Source organism: Sus scrofa, chromosome 8 (genome assembly GCF_054392235.1).
Source record: "Sus scrofa isolate SSC_HxYL_T2T_F1_AM1 chromosome 8, Sscrofa_HxYL_maternal_Yorkshire_Landrace_v2.0, whole genome shotgun sequence".
Classification (NCBI taxonomy): Eukaryota; Metazoa; Chordata; class Mammalia; order Artiodactyla; family Suidae; genus Sus; species Sus scrofa.
Window position 1 is genome coordinate 53,314,662 of NC_139390.1, and position 18,462 is coordinate 53,333,123.

At 38.3% G+C, this 18,462-nt stretch overlaps 1 protein-coding gene across 49 annotated transcripts in view; it reads right to left on the bottom strand.

Annotated features, from left to right (window-relative positions):
• MARCHF1 (membrane associated ring-CH-type finger 1) overlaps positions 1-18,462 on the bottom strand; it is an 836,078-nt gene that overhangs the window by 345,385 nt on the left and 472,231 nt on the right. The gene's annotated exons all lie outside the window — the stretch shown is intronic.

Genomic DNA, 18,462 nt, shown 5'->3' on the forward strand with positions numbered 1-18,462 from the left:
CAGGGTCCTTTAACTCACTGTGCAGGGCCAGGGATCAAACCTATGTCCCATTGCTTTGGAGACACCTCCAACCCCACTGTGCCACAGTGGGAACTCCAGACTTTAGTTAATTTTAAAGAATTCGTATTGATTCATTAATTGTAACAAATGTGCAATACTAATGTATTATGTTACTAGGGGAAACTATACATTGTTTATGGGAACTCTATATTATGCTACAGTTTTTCTGTCAATGTAAAACTTACATAATTTTTTTTTAAAGTTTACTTTAAAAAATAAAATGTAGATTCCATTTCTTCAGCTTTGCAAACTGCACTCTTATTTCATCATACAGTTTAATCAATAGCCAGTAGAAAATTATACATTTCCAAAGACTAATTATTTAATTATTCCAACAAATTGTTCTAAATTTCATGGTTCACACGCTTATTACAGAGAAAGGTTGTATATGAAGTTAGAAATTTTGATGGGAGTTACTTTTACCTTTTTAGGAGAAATAAATAACTACAAGAGACTGGCAGAAGATTATATATTACTTGTTTGGGGTGCAAAAGTGATCAAATAGATTTTACTCAAAGTTACAAAAAAAATAGTCACCCCAGCATTGAAAGTAGGCTAAATTCCACCTTCATCTCTCTAGAAACAAGGAAATTTAGAGAAAGTAAAATTCGTAAAATTTAGTGCCATGCCTTTGAAGAATACATTTTGCTATGTGCCCTAGACATGTCCACTTCCTTAAGAATTCTGTTTACCAAGGGCATGAAAGCGTGGATTATGTAGGAAGGAAAAGAAAAAAGAGACAAACAGAAAGAAACTTGGGTTTCTTATGCAGCTTTGGGAACACATTTCAAGGTGTTTGAATGAAATATTGGTTTTCAACTTTTTATATAGTGAAAACATCTCTTTAATTTTTTATCATAAGAATTTTTGCAAGCCATTGACTTCATAGTAAGTATATTTTCAGTATAGATTTATTCAGAAAAAGCATTGCCATATGAATTTTTCTTATTGTAGTAACTTTGTAATCCATCCCATAGATTTATGTCTCATATTTTGAAAGTCTTGGAATGTCTAGATGTTTTGCTTAAAACATCAAATATGTAGTTTTTACCATCCTCCTTGGGCCTGATAATACAGCTTCTTTTCTAATTCTATTGATCTCTGAGCTTATTTCAAGATAATTGAGTCACTTATTTACTCTATGGGAGTTTCTGAAAGGCATATACCTTTGTAACAAGTAGATGGTACAAACATTTCATATCAAACATTTTAAACACCTTTCATCATCCCACATAAAATCATAACAGCTAGGTTATTTCATTAGTTTAGGTAAATGAAATTCTGCATGGCTAACACATGAAAAATGTATGAGTATAAATACAGACCTGTCTAACTTTATAAGTTTATTTTGGGGGCTTTTATTAAGTATGTAAATGTAGTTTTTCCCCAAGTTTTACAAAACCTGTAATATTAAAAAAAATCATAAACAACTTTCCATGTTTTGTCCATGCTGTGGGACTGTGGGTCTCTATTTCTTTCTCCTCCTATGTCACCCACCAGCTGAAATGTCTGCTCCATTTGTGCCATCAAAGAAAGATCACATTTTTTGACACCAAAACTCTTCTAGAGGAGCTGCATGTTTCCTACCTCACTGTGGCATTTAGGAAACTAGAGGACAACTAACAATATAAATGAATATTTTTTAATGTTTCTAGCACACATTTCACATAGTTAGGGTAACCCTGAGCATTTGTTAATGTTTGAATGTCACCAAGTGCTGGGGTTCGCCTTCCTTGCCTATGTTTTTACCTGATGTTCCCAATAGATCTTTGTGGTTCACTCAAACTTCTTTCCAAGTTCTACAGGTACAGTCAAATAAATTGATTTTTAGTTGCAAGTGTACACCAAGAATGGGTAAACGTAGTGCCTGCTCACAATGAGCCCCTGTTTCCCCCCCAACTAATTTCCAATTGTGATACTTACATAAAATGAAGGAAAAAAGGTGATACAGTTCTAACATGTTGTTGTTTAAACTTGCCATCTGATTTAAGTTTTCAAATGGCCAGTAATAATCATGCTAAGTATACATTTTTTGTTTGTTTTGCATTTTAGGGCTTCCCCTGTGGCTTATGGAAGTTCCCAGGCTAGGGGTCAAACGGGAGCTTCAGTTACTGATCTGCACCACAGCCACAGCAAAGCCAGATTCCAGATGCATCTTCAACCTACACCACAGTTCATGGCAATGCTGGATCCTTAACCCACTGATGGAGGCCAGGAGTCGAACCCAACCTTCATCCTCATGGATAACAGTCAGGTTTGCTACTGTTGAGCTAGGATGGGAACTCTAGCATATGTTTTTAAAACAAAATTTTGTAACATTAAGCATATGGAAGTTTATTTGTGGATTTCCTTCCGTGTATGAGGATGATTGAACATACAATATCCATAATAGAGTAGAATTCAGCTCTTTTTAACATTAAAATTATGGCATGTGGCCTAATAAGAATTAAATTTCGATGTGAAAAATATGATGTGTATGCTATTATACACTCAGTTTTATTTTTACCATGAACACTTGATCTGACTAATCATTCAGATATTGACGACCAAGATTTTCTTTATATAGTACAGTTATTTGCCATAAACTACTCTGTGTCATTCCCAGAAATTACTTGTCCTTCAATACTCAGTAATATCTGGGTTTTAAATATAACAGTTTAATTGATTATAAACCAATACCCACATTTCATAGTGATAAAGGTATATTTACTTTCAATAAAATTACTTTTAATTTTTTTTCTGAGAATTTTCCCCTCATTAAGTCTCCTTGGGGTCTCTTCTCTGGACATCTCTCCCTGAGAGGTCTCCTCCTGGCTCATCATTGTGTCCTGCAGTTGACACTAGGCTACTTCAGCAGTGACCTGCTCTATCTTCCTGGTTCTCAGTCTGTCTGTGGGAGCTTGGTAGTTATTTCCTCCGCCATCAGAGAGCTTTTTGCATTACATTATCATTTGTTCACTGTCTGCCTCCCTACCTACATTGAGGGCACTCTGAGAAAGGGGTGAGTATGTTTTCAAATATCTCTTGTACCTTCAGGACCAAAACCAGATCAGAGCACTCAGCAGACAGTTAATAATGTTAAACGAATACTAACATAGGAAGAAGAAATGCAGGTGGTCAAAATAAAGAAAATGTTTTTCACACGTTAATGGAAAGCCAAAACATTATTCCATACTGAACCCTCTGTTAACACTGTCTACATACATAATGGATAAGAGTGCTGTAAAAATGTATTAAGAATTAAAGTCATAAAGAGAGAAGGTCATTTTGTGAAGATATGAAAAAAACTGCAAACTACTTTAGTGACAAGTAGGATGCTGGCACCAAGCCAGAGAAAATAAGCTAAAGAAAACTATTAGAAGTTGATGCCAAAATGGAAAAAATAATCTTAATTTGAATCCCTCCAAAAATTAGGAGCTTTTGCAGAGTTCTAATGTCACCGATTTCACTGCAAGAGAGAAAATAACACACACACACACACACACACACACAAACACATATATATACATAAACAAATGTAATTTGGAACTGATTCCATGAGAGCTAAATTTGGGTATGTGAATAGTAATTTTTAAAACAGCATCTGTGAAGAGCCATCTAAAGATAAATTTAACATTTAAAATGTATTCTGTTTCATTGCGGAAAAAAAATAACTGATGATAAAAGAAGAAAAGGAAACTTTTTTTTTGTTGCAATCAAATAAAAAAAGATTTTATGTCCCAACCAAAATTGCCAGATAACAAGCAAGGGGTAGTCACCCTGAGACAACTTTTTTCCAGAATAGAATCATAAGAAATGGAGAGAAAGCGCTAACATGACAGTATGTCCAGATTCCTGACCACACACTCTTTGGTAACATTTAATAGATCCTCTACAATGGGCTAATAAACAGCATTTTAAAATTTAATTCATAATGCACAATAAATGTCTGAAACAGTAAACAATAGCTTAAAAGGAGCAAGGCTACTGTAGTCAAGGAAATGAGATGTCTAGAGAAGGAATGGTAGTTCAGGAATTACCTGAGTGATTGAGTAGCATTGAGGCAGCAAGCTTTATTTCCCAAACGTTGTCTAGATGCATGATAGCTTCATTTGTGCAGGCTCAACCAGGGTTACTGAGCAGCCAGGTGTAAACAGAAGCTGTTCTTTAGGTACTTTTTAAAAATCATTTTTCATCAAATTAATTTTTTAAGAATATAATTGATTTATAGCGCTGTGTCAATTTCTGCTGTACAGCATATTGACCCAGTCATTCATATATATATATACATTCTTTTTCTCATACTATCTCCATCATGTTCTTGCCCAAGAGATTGGATATAGTTCCTTGTGCTACACAGTAGGACCTCATTGCTTATCCAATCTAAATGTAATAGTTTGCATCTACCAACTCCAAACACCCTGTCCATCCCACTCCCTCCTCCATCCCTTAGCAATCACGAGTCAGTTCCCTGTGTCTGTAAGTCTATTTCTGTTCTGTAGATAGGTTCATTTGTGCCATATTTTAGATTCCACATATAAGTGATATCATATTGTATTTGTCTTTCTCTTTCTGACTTACTTCATTTAGTATGAGAATCTCTAGTTGCATCCATGTTGCTGCAAATGGTGTTATTTTGCCCTTTTATGGCTGAATAGTATTCCATTGTACATATGTACCACATCTTAATCCATTCATCTGTCAATGGACATTCAGGTTGCTTCATGTCTTGACTATTGTGACCAGTGCTGTTATGAACATACGGGGGCGTGGATCTTTTTGAATGAACAATTTGTCCAGATATAGGGCCATGAGTGGGATTGCTGGATCATAGACACATTAGTGATACTCTTTTTGAAAAGTTTTCTTCAGTTAGACTTCAGTTAAATGTGCTCAGGTGGCTTTGTGACAGGCACAAGTGATTCACTGGGAGGTCCACAATTCTGAGTTTCTTTGAGCGCTTTAATTCCAAAGTCATTGATGTGAAAAAGCAACACAGCAAGACTCAGCAATGAAATATACTAAATCTCAATAATCTGTCACAATTTCTTCCAAAATTAAATTGGTGATGATTAAAATCACAACAGGAAAGAAAATTCACTCCCTCAATTACAATCCCAACACAACATGCAATAAGAACTGCTCACAAATTCCACAGCATGACCTGTCCTGCTCTAGGACACAATGGAAAGTGGGCTCCCGAATCTTCTCTTCTGATTTCAATACAATTTTGAATTCTTTATTTGTCCTTCTTTATTGCAGGTACTAATGTGTGAAAACTGAACTTAATTTTTCCATGTTTAAACTAAACTCCAAAATCTTGACTGAAGTTAACTATTTAATCAGGATTTTGTAGATTGTTTCGACTTGTGCAAACCATACTATGAAGTCAGACTATGTCCACCCATTCAATAGGCTGTTTAGGGGGGTTTCTTGGGGTTTGGAGGAATGATTACCTAATTCTGACCAAGAGAACTGAGGTCAGGCAAATTAGCCCACTTGTTTGTTTGTTTGTTTTTAAAGCTGCATCCTCAGCATTTGACAGATCCCAGGCTAGGGGTCCAACTGGAGCTACAGCTGCCAGCCTACACCACAGCCACAGCAATGGGGGATCCGAGCTGCATCTGTAACCTATGCCACAGGTCACAGCAACACCAGATCCTTAACCCACTGAGTGAAGCCAGGGATCGAACCCAAGTCCTCATGGATACTAGTTGGGTTTGTTACGACTGAGCAATGACAGGAACTCCAAGTTAGTCCACTTTTGAAGGCTGAGTAATGAATTGGTATTTGTAAGAGGGAAGAAAGATTTCAGGCAGAGATAATACTGGAGAAAGAGAGAAAACAGACCACAAAGACAGGGTTGGATAAAGAAAAGTAAACTATCAGAATTGGAGTTTTAAAAGCCCTTATTAGACAAATTACTTATTAGGTACTATTACTGCTTATTAGACACAATCCTATCTTTTTAAAGATGAATAAATTCTCAGAGACACTGCATCCTGATAATATCTAGACAGTAAAAAAGGACACTTGAATATCATATTTTACAATGCAGCTCTGACCCATTTCCCCAATTCCAGACTCAACAGTCAGCTGCAGGTGTACCCACCTCAGTGTCCTATAGAAAGGGCAGAATTACTATATCTAAAATGAACCATAACCTCTCTTCAAAATCATTCTGTCCCCCAAAACTTCCATTTCTGTTAGACTCCCCACTCCTCACGTTCCTATCTAGAAATATGGGGTCAGCCATGGCCACCATCTTGTGTCTCATCAGCCTCCAGACTGTAAAGGTTGGCTTCAGAATGCATCTCAAGTTTAATCTCTTCTCTCTACCTCCTGCTGCTGCCAACTTGATTTCAGTCCCTCAGCCTTCCTTTGGGTCATGAAACAGACTCCTCACTGGTCCCCTTTATTGCACACGGAAGATGAGGTGCTGGGGTGTTTCAGAGCCAGTTTGAAGTGTTCTCATGAAACAGGATTGGGATTATGGTTGGGATTGTGGATTTGGTAGCTGGTAGAGAAGTAACATTAGAAATCATGGGAATACACGGTATTGTCCCCCAAAAGGAAGGTGAGAATGTAGAAGAGGTGAGGCTAGAAATAACAAAGTGATGTCTTTTGCTTTTTTTTTTTTTTTTTTCTTTTGGTAACAGCCTAGTGATGATTATTTTCTCCAATCTTGCATGTGGATATGGAGTATACTTTCATTAATTCATTAAAGTCAGAAAATGAACTACCTAGACTTTCTAAATAATTACAAGCAGAAATATTGATAGTTGAGAAGGCTAAGTAGAGAAAAATGCCAAGCTAATAGTGTTTGATGATTAATTAATCAGATACTTTAAAATAACTTTATGGATTCAATCATACATTTAATTGTGTCAAATCATTCTTTAATTAGTTCTAATTCTTTGAAATTTTAGGAAGAAGAAAATAGCCCCAAATTATATTTTAAAAACTCCACAGGTTTCTGAATAATAGCTATTATCCTTGCTTACCTCTATGGAGAATGGATTAGGAACTGTACTTTATAAATGATAATGACAGCCTTATATTATGAGCCCCTTTAATCTGCCATCACTTGTGATCTCAAGATCAGTTAATTTCATTTCTACAGAAATGTACTTGATTAAACAACTAACTGACAGAAGCATCAGTGATTAAGTCCCAATACGTTCACCATTTATCTTTTTCTTCTGACATGTCCAGGGTTTAGTCTTCTTCTTTCTCTTCAACAATGTTTTTAACCCTCATCGCACATCAGAATCAACTTGAGAGTTTTAAAAAACTACCATTGTCTCAGTCCCATACCAGACATCTTTATTAATTAGTTTGTATTTAGGTGTGTGTTTGCACTGGCACTGTTACTTTTCCTAATGAAAACACAGGCTTGAGAACCACTGTTCTACACATCTCCCATTTTCTGAAAAAATAGTCTATTATATTCTCCAATTTCATCACATGCCAACCCCTTACTCCCCTAATCTATACATTAATAGACCCAATAGCTTATTATGTCCAGAAATGAACTGGTGACCACTCCTCTCAAAAGCTTACACTGTCCACCTTCTCACCTGCAAACGAAACTAAACTATATTGCTCCCACCCTCCCTATGTTCTTGTCTGCTTAGAGCACAGCCTTCACAAAGCAGGCAGAGTGAACTTATGAAAATGTAAATGATACAAATGATCTTATATGCAAAACAGAAACAGACTCACACACATAGAAACAAATATGGTTTCCAAAGGGGGAGGTAGTTAAGGGATAAATGAAGAGTTTGGGATTAACAGATACACACCACTGCTGGAGTACCCGTTGTGGCTCAGCAGTTAGTGAACCCAACTAGCATCCATTAGGATGTGGGTTCTATCCCTGGCCTCACTCAGTGGGTTAAGGATCCGACATTGATGTGAGTTGTGGTGTAGGTCGCAGATGTGGCTTGGCTTCAGCATTGCTGTGGCTCTGGTATAGACTGGCTGCTACAGCTCCAATTGGACTCCTAGCCTGGGAACTTCCATATGCCACGGGTGTGGCCCTAAAAAGACAAAAAAGACCAAAAAAAAAAAAAAAAACCCACAAAAAACAAACAGAATCTACACCACTGTATATAAAATAGATAAACAACAAGGGCCTACTATATATAGCACAAGGAACTGTACTCAATATTTTGTGATAATCTATAAAGGAAAAGAATCTTAAAAAATAGATATAGGGAGGAAAAAAGTATGTATAGATGTATGTGTTAGTTGGTGCCCATGCTGCACAGTGGCAAAAAAATAGATATATATGTATGTATAACTGAATCACTTTGCTATACACCTGAAACTAACACAACTTTGTAAATCGACTATTCTTCAATGAAAAAATTTTAAATTAAAAATATAGCTTGGGGAGTTCCCGTCGTGGCGCAGTGGTTAACGAATCCGACTAGGAACCATGAGGTTGAGGGTTCGATCCCAGCCCTTGCTCAGTGGGTTAACAATCCGGCGTTGCCGTGAGCTGTGGTGTAGTTTGCAGATGCGGCTCGGATCCCGCGTTGCTGTGGCTCTGGTGTAGGCCGGTGGCTATAGCTCCGATTGGACCCCTAGCCTGGGAATCTCCATATGCCACGGGAGCGGCCCAAGACCAAGAAATAGCAAAAAGACCAAAAAAAAAAAAAAAAAATGTAGCTTGGATAATGTCTGCTTACAACCCTCCAACCAGCTGGTTATACTTAAAATGGAGCCCAGCCTCTTTCATGGCCTTCGCACACGTAAATGCACACACGTATGCCACCCATGTGGATACACACACAGGTGCACATGCAGGGTAGGGGGTGGAGGGGTTGCATGTGTTCATTCAGATGTGGAATTGCAGGGTGTTTTTCATGGTGTCTGAAGGTGTTCTTTCCTATGTCTCTCATTTTTCTCTTCCAGCCCCTTGGCCAGGAGCAAGAGCCCTCTCCTTCCTTTACCCCTGACCTCATTTGGCAAACATTTGTAGGAATTCTGACAAATTCCCTGAAGCCACATATATTCTTGGCACACAGTTGCCAAGAACAAGTTCACTTCTGCATGACACTGGCTTCTTTACCATGATGAGTTTCAAGAGGGGAAGGTAAGGAGGGGCACGATAAACATATATTTGGCGCCTACTCTGTGCCCTGGCCAGGCTTTGCAGGAGAAGCCATAGACATGTTTTCTGCCTCCGGGGTATATCACCTACAGAATAACTGAATGTGTAATAAGGGCAGGGGGCGGGGCGCAGAAAGTAATAAACCAAACAGAGTCAATCTAGCTGGAGTGGGGAGGATAAGGAATGTGGGAAATATAGGAACAACTGTGCAGGAATCAATGGAAAGATTTAAGAACAGAAACACATCAGAGAAAAGTATGTTTTCCATACTATGAAGAACAGTATGGAGGCTCCTCCAAAAACTGATTATGATCCAGCAATCCCACTTCTGGGCATCTATCCAGAGAAAACTATAAATCGAAAACATGTATACCTCCCAATGTTCATAGCAACACTATGTACAATATCCAAGACATGGAAGTAATCTAAATGTCCATCAACAGAGGAATGGATAAAGGAGATGTGCATATATACAATGGCATATTACTCAGCCATAAAAAAGAATGAAATAATTACATTTGTAGCAACATGGATGGCAATAGAGGTTTACCATCCTAGGTGAAGTAAGTCAGAAAGAGAAAGTCCAATACCATATGATATCATGTATGTGGAATCTAAAATATGATGCAAATGAACCCATTTATAAAACAGAAACATAACTCACAGACATAAAGAACAGACTTATGGTTGCCAAGAGAGAGGTGGGTGAGGGAATGGGAGTTTTGGATTAGCAGATGCAAATTATTATATATAAATATATTAAAAAAAACTATTCCATATAAAAGCAAGGGCCTACTGTATGGCACAGGTAACTATATTCAATATCTTGTGATAAACCACAATGGAAAAAGAATACAAAAAAATTATATAGATAGATCTGAACCCTCTGCTGTACAGCAGGAATTCACACAACGCTGTAAATCAACTATACTTCAATTAAAATGAAAAAGGACAGAAACACTTCTGTGAGCTCTACGTGGGCAGAAACACTTCTGTGAGCTTTACGTGGGCACATAGCAACAATGACAGTCATAGCCGTGTCGATGGGCACAGTTTGTTAAATGTGACAGCTGCTGAACTCTACTTCTTGTACATGAGAAAACATGGTCATCTAATGTTTCTTGACTGTCACCCCCTTGAGGGAGTGTCACGAAAATAAAATATCTTGATTATGAGTCTATCCCAGTGAAAACATTTATAAATCAAATACTCAGTTCTTTGTTAGTCAGTTCATGAAGAAAGTACATAAATAGAGAATTGTGGGTCTTGGCTGCAGTATCAGATCTTATTTACTGATTTATTTATTTTTTTTCAACAGGAGGACAGACCTGCTTCTCTTTCTAATTTGCAGAAAGATAGTCCTTCACAGGGAAGAGATGAAAGAGGAGGTTTTTTTTCATGACTTGTTTTGAAACTGCTTCGAAAAGAGTAACTACTAAATTCATTGTACTTAAATTAAACAATATTGATAGAAAACAATGGAAAGAAAACATGTTTAGACAGGCTTTTTTGATCAAAGTAGATGCTGCTACACTTCTCAAATAAATGTGATCCTTTTATTAAAAAAAAATCAACTGCTATGGGAATCCTTTGTTGCTGAAATAAACACAGGATCATGTCTCTGGGACTTGGTGAAATATTGAGCCAGTGACCTCACTTAACCTCTTTTTTGCCAAGGCAGAGGTGACACAGTAGTGCTACCTAATGCCACAGACGACAGTCAAAAGGTCAGAACCCAGAATCTGGGGGCTGCCAGGACCCAGGAGACTCCTTTCCACAGGAGGACATGTATCAGCTAAGCAGCTATGCATTGCTAAGGGATGATGGACGTATAAGCAATCCTCCCCACTCTTGTACTCAATGTCTAAACTATGGCCTTTTTTTAATTAATTAATTTATTTATTTTTTTGCTTTTTAGGGCCACACCCATAGCATATGGAAGTTCCCAGGATAGGGGTGGAATTGGAGCTGCAGCTGCCAGCCTACACCACAGCCACAGCAACACAGGATCCAAGCCCATCTGCAACTTACAGTACAGCTCATGGCAATGCCAGATGCCAACCTAATAAGCGAGGCCAGGGATTGAACCTGCATCCTCATGGATACTAGTCAGATTTGTTTCCACTGTGCCACAATGGGAATTCCTGAACTATTGCATTTTTATTTGAACTTCTCCCTCTGGGGACATAGCCCACTGAAGACCACCCTTAGCTCACTTTTCTTTTTTTTCATACAAATTCACTTTATTTTTTTAGGTTCTTAACAAATATTTATTGAATGAATAAGCAAATAAATGAACAAATCAGCTTTAGAAAATAGGTTTTGTTTTTTGATTGTTTGTTTGTTTTGCTTGTGGTTGCCAAGGGGGAGGCAGGAGGGGGTGGGATGGATGGGGAGTTTGGGGTTTGTAGATGTAAACTATTACATTTAGAATGGGTAAGAAATGAGGCTCTACTGTACAGCACTGGGGACTATAGCAATTCTTGGGATAGAATATGATGGGAAGATAGCATGAGAAAAAGAATACATATATATTCTTTTCTCATGTATATATACACACACACACATATATATATATACACATATATATTCTTTTTCTCATGTATGTGTGTATATATATATTATATATATATATATATATATATACACACAACTGGGTCACTGCTGTACATATATATTCTTTTTCTCATGTATATATATATATATACAACTGGGTTACTGCTGTACAGCAGAAATTGGCACAAGTGTAAATCAATTATGCTCCAATAAAAAATAAAATACAGATGGCCACCAAACACATGAAAAAATGCTCAACATCACTGATTGTTAGAGAAGTGCAAATCAAAACTACCTCAAGATACTACCTCACACTAGTCAGAATGGTCATCATTAATAAGATCACAAATAACAAATACCGGAGGTGGTGTGGAGAAAAGGGAACCCTCCTGCACTGTTGATGGGAATGGAAGCTGGTACAACCACTATGTTGAATAGTATGGAGATATGTTAGAAATCTATACATAGATCTACCATATGACCCACCAATCCCACTCTTGGGCATATATCCAGACAGAACTTTCCTTAAAAAAGACGCATGTACCCACATGTTCATTGCAGCACTATTCACAATAGCCAAGACATGGAAACAACCCAAATGTCCATCAACAGATGACTTGATTAGGAAGATGTGGTATATATACACAATGGAATATTACTAAGCCATAAGAAAGAATGAAATAATGCCATTTGCAGCAACAAGGATGGAACTAGATACTCTCATCCTGAGTGAAGTAAGTCAGAAAGAGAAAGAAATATATCGTCTTATATCACTTATATCTGGAATCTAATATAGGGCACAAAGGAACCTTTCCACAGAAAAGAAAATCATGGACTTGGAGAATAGACTAGTTGTTGCCAAGAGGGAGGGGGAGGGAGTGGGGTGGATTGGGAGCTTAGGGTTAATGGATGAAAACTGTTGCCTTTGGAATGGATTAGCAATGAGATCTTGCTGTGTAGCACTGGGGACTATGTCTAGCCACTTATGATGGAGCATGATAATGTGAGAAAATAGAATGTGTATATGTATGTGTAACTGGGTCACCATGCTGCACAGTAGAAAAAAATTGTATTGGGGGAATAATTAAAATAAATAAATAATAAAAAATAAATTCCAGCTCACTTTTTAAAAATACTTTTTCCTCTAATTATTATATCAGATGTCCAATGTTGGTATCACATAAAAGCATTAAAAATAATTTCATAGACATATTGTTTACATTCCAGAGGAATAAAAATAGACATAATTCAGCACCTGGGCACCAGCTGTGCAGAAAACAAGTCTGCTGCACTTTGGCACCTCCCATCACTTGCCTCTGGTTGTCCTGGATGCTTGGAGACACCACCTTTGCTGTCCCTGTCTCCTGCCTGTACTGCTGCCCATACTGGAAATGAATGATTACACCTATGAGCTGGGAGGTAAATTCAATAAAAGGAGACCCAGTCAATCACAGGCTGCCCAGAGCTGCTGGCATCTAATTTGAATTTGCTTATTTTGCCTCCACTAGGTTCCACTCTGACACCTGGTCCTTGGCCCCTTTCTCCCTCATCTTTTGATTCCTTCTGAGGGATTTGATGCCTGCTGAAATCTGGTGGGTCGATGGCTTTCCTCCAAATAATGCATTTTCCTTCCATAGCATATGTGTTTTACCTAATCATTTCTGAAATTCATTTTTATACTCATACTTGAACATGGACAGGTCTGACCCCTAGGAGTTCAGCATATTTTAAGCATAACAAAAGTCAAAAGTAAAACACTATCAAGATGCTTTAGAGTGCTATCTAGCTGGGAATGAGTGATAATACACACCATACAGATAACATGACCAAAGGCAGGAAATTTGATTAAGCACTTCACTCTATATTTTAAAATGTTAAGGTTGTTTTTGAACTGAGATTAGAAAAGGAAAGCCAGTTCAAAATCTCTTTCCTTCTACCTTCTATGGTTGGATATGAGCAATGGTAATGCATTCCATTCCACTGATAAATACAAGTAAATTTCATTTAATTAATTTATTACCGATCCTTATTTAAAAACTGGGAGTTCCACACAGAGTTATTTTTTTCCATTTTACATAGGAAGACATGAGAGCTCATTAGGCGTCTTTCTTAACCACACTCTTCATGGTTTTTTGACTTGCTGAGACATTCCAATAAGCAATTTAACTCTTAATTAAGAAGTTTTAAGATCTGCTGTAAATGATCAGACACTGTGCTATATGGTGACAGTACTGAGTGCCAGTACTGGAATTTTAGAAGGATGTTATGGTTGAGATATTTTTTCCCTGAGGCTTAAAGGTAGGGTTGCCAGGTAAAATACAAGTCATCTGCTTAAATTTAAATTTCAGATAAACAATGAATTTTTTTTTAGCATAAGCATGCCCTCAATTTTGTGGGGGGACATACCTGTACTAAAAATGATTTTTTTATCAGAATTCATATTTAACTGATGGCCTGTGTTAACAACTCTATTTAAAGGACACTGCTGGTAAATATCCAGCCTACACACCATGCTGAGCTCTTTGCCTGCTAAGCTAGGGAAACCTAATAAGTCTATCACAAAATAGTGAAATGATGTTCATTGATCTTTGGTGGAGGGAGGTGTAAAAGCTGCCTTTGAATCACATGTACAACGATTGCTAATCATTTCCTCTGGCAATCTCTATACTGGAATAAAAAATAAAAAGAAGTTCTGCGTTTATTCTGTAAGGGAGAATCCCCTGATTTACTAGGCTTTATAAATAGTGTCTGAAAACTGGTTTTTGAATAAAGAAATTGACAGTTGGTCAGATGTTCCTGAGTCACCAAGCAGAGAAGTCCAGGGCTCTGTTTCTTTGTAGAGTGGTCCAGCCTGGTATCCTGAGAAGCCCTCATAGGGCCCCTGGAACCTGGGGATCAAACCCCTGCTTAAAGTATTTCTAGAAAAAAAGGAGAAAACAAGTCTTATATTAAGAAAACTCAGCAACTGTAAAATAAGGGTATCTCCGGTGTTATCTGAGTATAGACTTTTTCCTTTTCTATTTTATTTATTTTATTTTATTTTTTTGTCTTTTTTTTTTTTAGGGCCACACCCACAGTATCTGGAAGTTCCCAGGCTAGGGGTCAAATCAGAGCTGCAGCTGCAAGTCTATACCACAGCCACAGCGATGCCAGATCTGAGCCACATCTGTGACCTACACCACAGCTCACAGCAATGCCAGATCCTTAACCCACTGAGTGAGGCCAGGGATTGAACCCTCCTCCTCATGGACATTAGTCAGGGAACTCCCTCCTTTTCTATTTTAAAACATACTTTATTTTATGACCATATTTGGACATGCCTTAACTTTTCTTAATATTTTAAACAAGTTTTTTAAATGGAGGGTAGGGCCTACCTTCCCTCTGAGAGGCCATGGGTACAAACGTGATAAGCTGGCACCGGGATGCACCTTCACCCTGTTCTCCTTGTCTCTGAGGGACTCTATCCCAAGATCTCATGGTGCCTGGCAAGGTCACAGGTGTTGCTACGGGGGCACCAGGCTTTGAAACGTCACTGTCATAGAGCTGCTGATTTCAAATTACTCTGAACATAATCAATGAGGTCTCCTTTAGCTTTGATCCAAAATTGAAATCCTTAAACATGCAAACTTACATGCTTGAGACAGCCTGGGCCAGAAGACGGGCATGGTACACATTTTATTTTTAATATTTATTTTTTTTAACTTTTTAAGTCCACATCTACAGCATATGGAAGTTCCCAGGCCAGGGGTCAACTTGGAGGTACAGCTGAGGCCTATACCACTACTGGATCCAAGCCGCATCTGTGACCTACTCTGCAGCTTGTGTCAACACTGGATCCTTAACCCACTGAGCTAGACCAGGAATTGAACTCACATACTCGTGGATATTAGTCAGGTCCTTAACCTGCTGAGACGCAAGAACTCCCCATGTTATACCTTTTAGAAAACAGCTAATAAATTTTTAAAAAGTTATTTTATCTAAAAACCAATATGACTAAATGTATGGTAAAGCTTTTTTACTTTTAAAGATTTGTGAAGATATAACAAGAAAACTTCAAAAAATATTTAGTGACTGTCATTTTAAAGAGAATGCCCCAATCTCCAGGAGTATGAATTGCTTTCCTCTACAGTTGGTGACATTTGGGGATAGTTTTGGAAAAGCATTCCATTTAAATCAGTTGGGGCCCAAAGTAGAATAAGGAAGTGTAGGGCTTAGGATGAAAAGATATATAGGCAGAGACAGGTGACAGGAGAGAAAATAAGCTTCACTGAGCTTAGCTAATCGGTGACCTGCACCAACGTCTCGCTCAGGGTGTTCCGTGCATCACTTGAGGCTCAGGAGAGAAGAGCATTCTTGTTCTGAGGAGGAGGAAGGGACAGAGGTGCCTCACTCAGCCATCGAATTTCAGCACATTTCACCTCCCTTTGGACATGCCCTGTTAAGTGGATTTCAAGGTTATTTAATCTGGTAAATTAGCCTTCATTCATTGGATAAGTGGCTTCTCACTGCCTTAAAAGAAACCATAGCAATAAAGTAACACAGCCACAAATAATTGTAAAATGGGATAGCAAGCCCTCCATCAGGCACAGTACAAGGTAGGTGTGATTCAATCAGATATCAGATTTTTTTCTGCTTTTCTGCTTTTCAGGGCTGCACCTGTGGCATAGGGAGGTTCCCAGACTAGGGGTCAAACTGGAGCTGTAGCTACTGGCCTATGCCACAGCCGTAGCAGTGCAGGATCCAAGGCATGTCTGCAAGCTACACCAAAGCTGGCGGCAACACTGGCTCCTTAACTGACTGAGCAAGGCAGGGATTGAACCCATAACCTCATGGTTACTAGTCAGATTCATTTCTGCTGTGCCATGATGGGAGTCCCCAGATATCAGATATCAAACGGAGTCTTAAACTTTATGATTTGAAAGATGCTTCCTGGCCTCTTGTTACCTGTGGCGTGTCCTGCTATCTCTGTGTTTTGTTCTTGCAATATTAGGTGAATAATTGTCAGATGTTATCATCACATATCACATTTAAAAAATAATCACATACTACCCTTTAAAAATAAACAGTTTTTTTCAGGAGTTCCCCTTGTGACTCAGTGGGTTATGAACTCGACTAGTATCCATGAGGATGAGGGTTCAATCCCTGCTCTCACTCAGTGGGTTAGGATCTGGCATTGACATGAACTGTGATGTAGGTCTTAGACATGCTCAAATCCCAAGTTGCTCTTGGCTGTGGTTTAGGCTAGCAGCTGCAGCTCTGATTCAGTCCCTAGCCTGATAACTTCCATATGTCACAGGTATGACCCTAGAAAGCAAAGCAGAGCCAAACAAAACAAAACAAAAAGTTTTTCAGCACAATCTCAATTGTTTAATGTCAATTTTTATGTGGGTTCTATAGCCTACACAATGTAATCATCTACTATATAGCTTATTGTACATAGCTTAAATAAAACATATTGGGGAAGGTGTGGTAATATTTTTAAATAATTGAGTATCCCAGTAAAAGTGAAATTTGAGATCCTTGGCTTATGGTGAGGCAATCTATAAAGAAAATAGACACTAGGGAGGCATTACGTCAAATCACCCAAATCCTGTGATTAAGCAAGTTCAATATAGTGAATAGAGATGAGGATGGGGGCTGGAGATTTTTCTGTTCATACATAGAAAATATATAGAAAATGTACGCATAACTGAAGGAGGAAAGACTTTCTGTGATTGGAAGGAAACTACATAGGGTTTCTCACTTCCAAAGTGAAAGGCATGTTGCATTTTTCTTGATGAGAGTTTAGGAAAGAAGGAGATTTTGGCAGGAGAAAATCTGAAAGGTCCCCAGTGCTAACAACTTCAAAGCCCAGAACTCCATCTGGCTTTGGTGCAAGGAACTCTCCTCTTAGAAGATCAAGAGGTGTTTCTAAAAGTGAAGATGAAAAAGTCAAGGATTTCCTAAACTTCTGCCCTGAACCCTCTTCTAGACCTGCCCTAAAGGCTCATGCCTAAAAGATTTTCCATTTCAATACCTTCACATGTCACACTTTCCAACCTGGTACTCTCCCTTGAGGGTTTCTTCTTGGCTTCATTCTTTACTCAAGATGGGTTTACTGATGATTCTCCTAAAGGTCTGTCTGTGGCCAGAGAACACCCTTGTCTCTGCATTCTGAGTATTCCTGTCTGTAGGAAAGTCATTTCTCACAAATAATTGATAAACTGCAGTCTGGTTTAATTGATCTGATTAATTAGGTCAGAGTCTACTCTTAAAATATGAGTAAAGTATTGGTGAGCACTCCAATTCATTTTCTAAGCTCATAAGGCTGCAGATCAGGCAGATGGTCAGAAATCTAAGACTTATGCAGGTTTTTGGGAGGCAGCCAAGGCCCTTTTTTTGGAGAGCATGGTATGGCTCTGATATGCTCACTGTTTTGTTTTTGCTGTTTAGTTCCTGCACTGCATGCCAGATACTTTGCTAGATACTAAGGATGAAAAATCATTCAATGTGGGGAATTCCCACTGAGGCTCATCAGGTTATGAACCCGACTGGTCTCCATGAAGATGTGGGTTCGATCCCTGGCCTTGCTCAGTGGGTTAAGGTTCTGGCATTGCTGTGGCTGTGGTATAAGCTGGCACCTACAGCTCTGATTCAGTCCCTAGCCATATGCCACAGATCCCTCCATATGCCACAGATATGGCCCTGAAAAGAAAAGAAAACAAAACAAAACAACCATCATTCAATATGGTCTCTGTGAGCCAAGA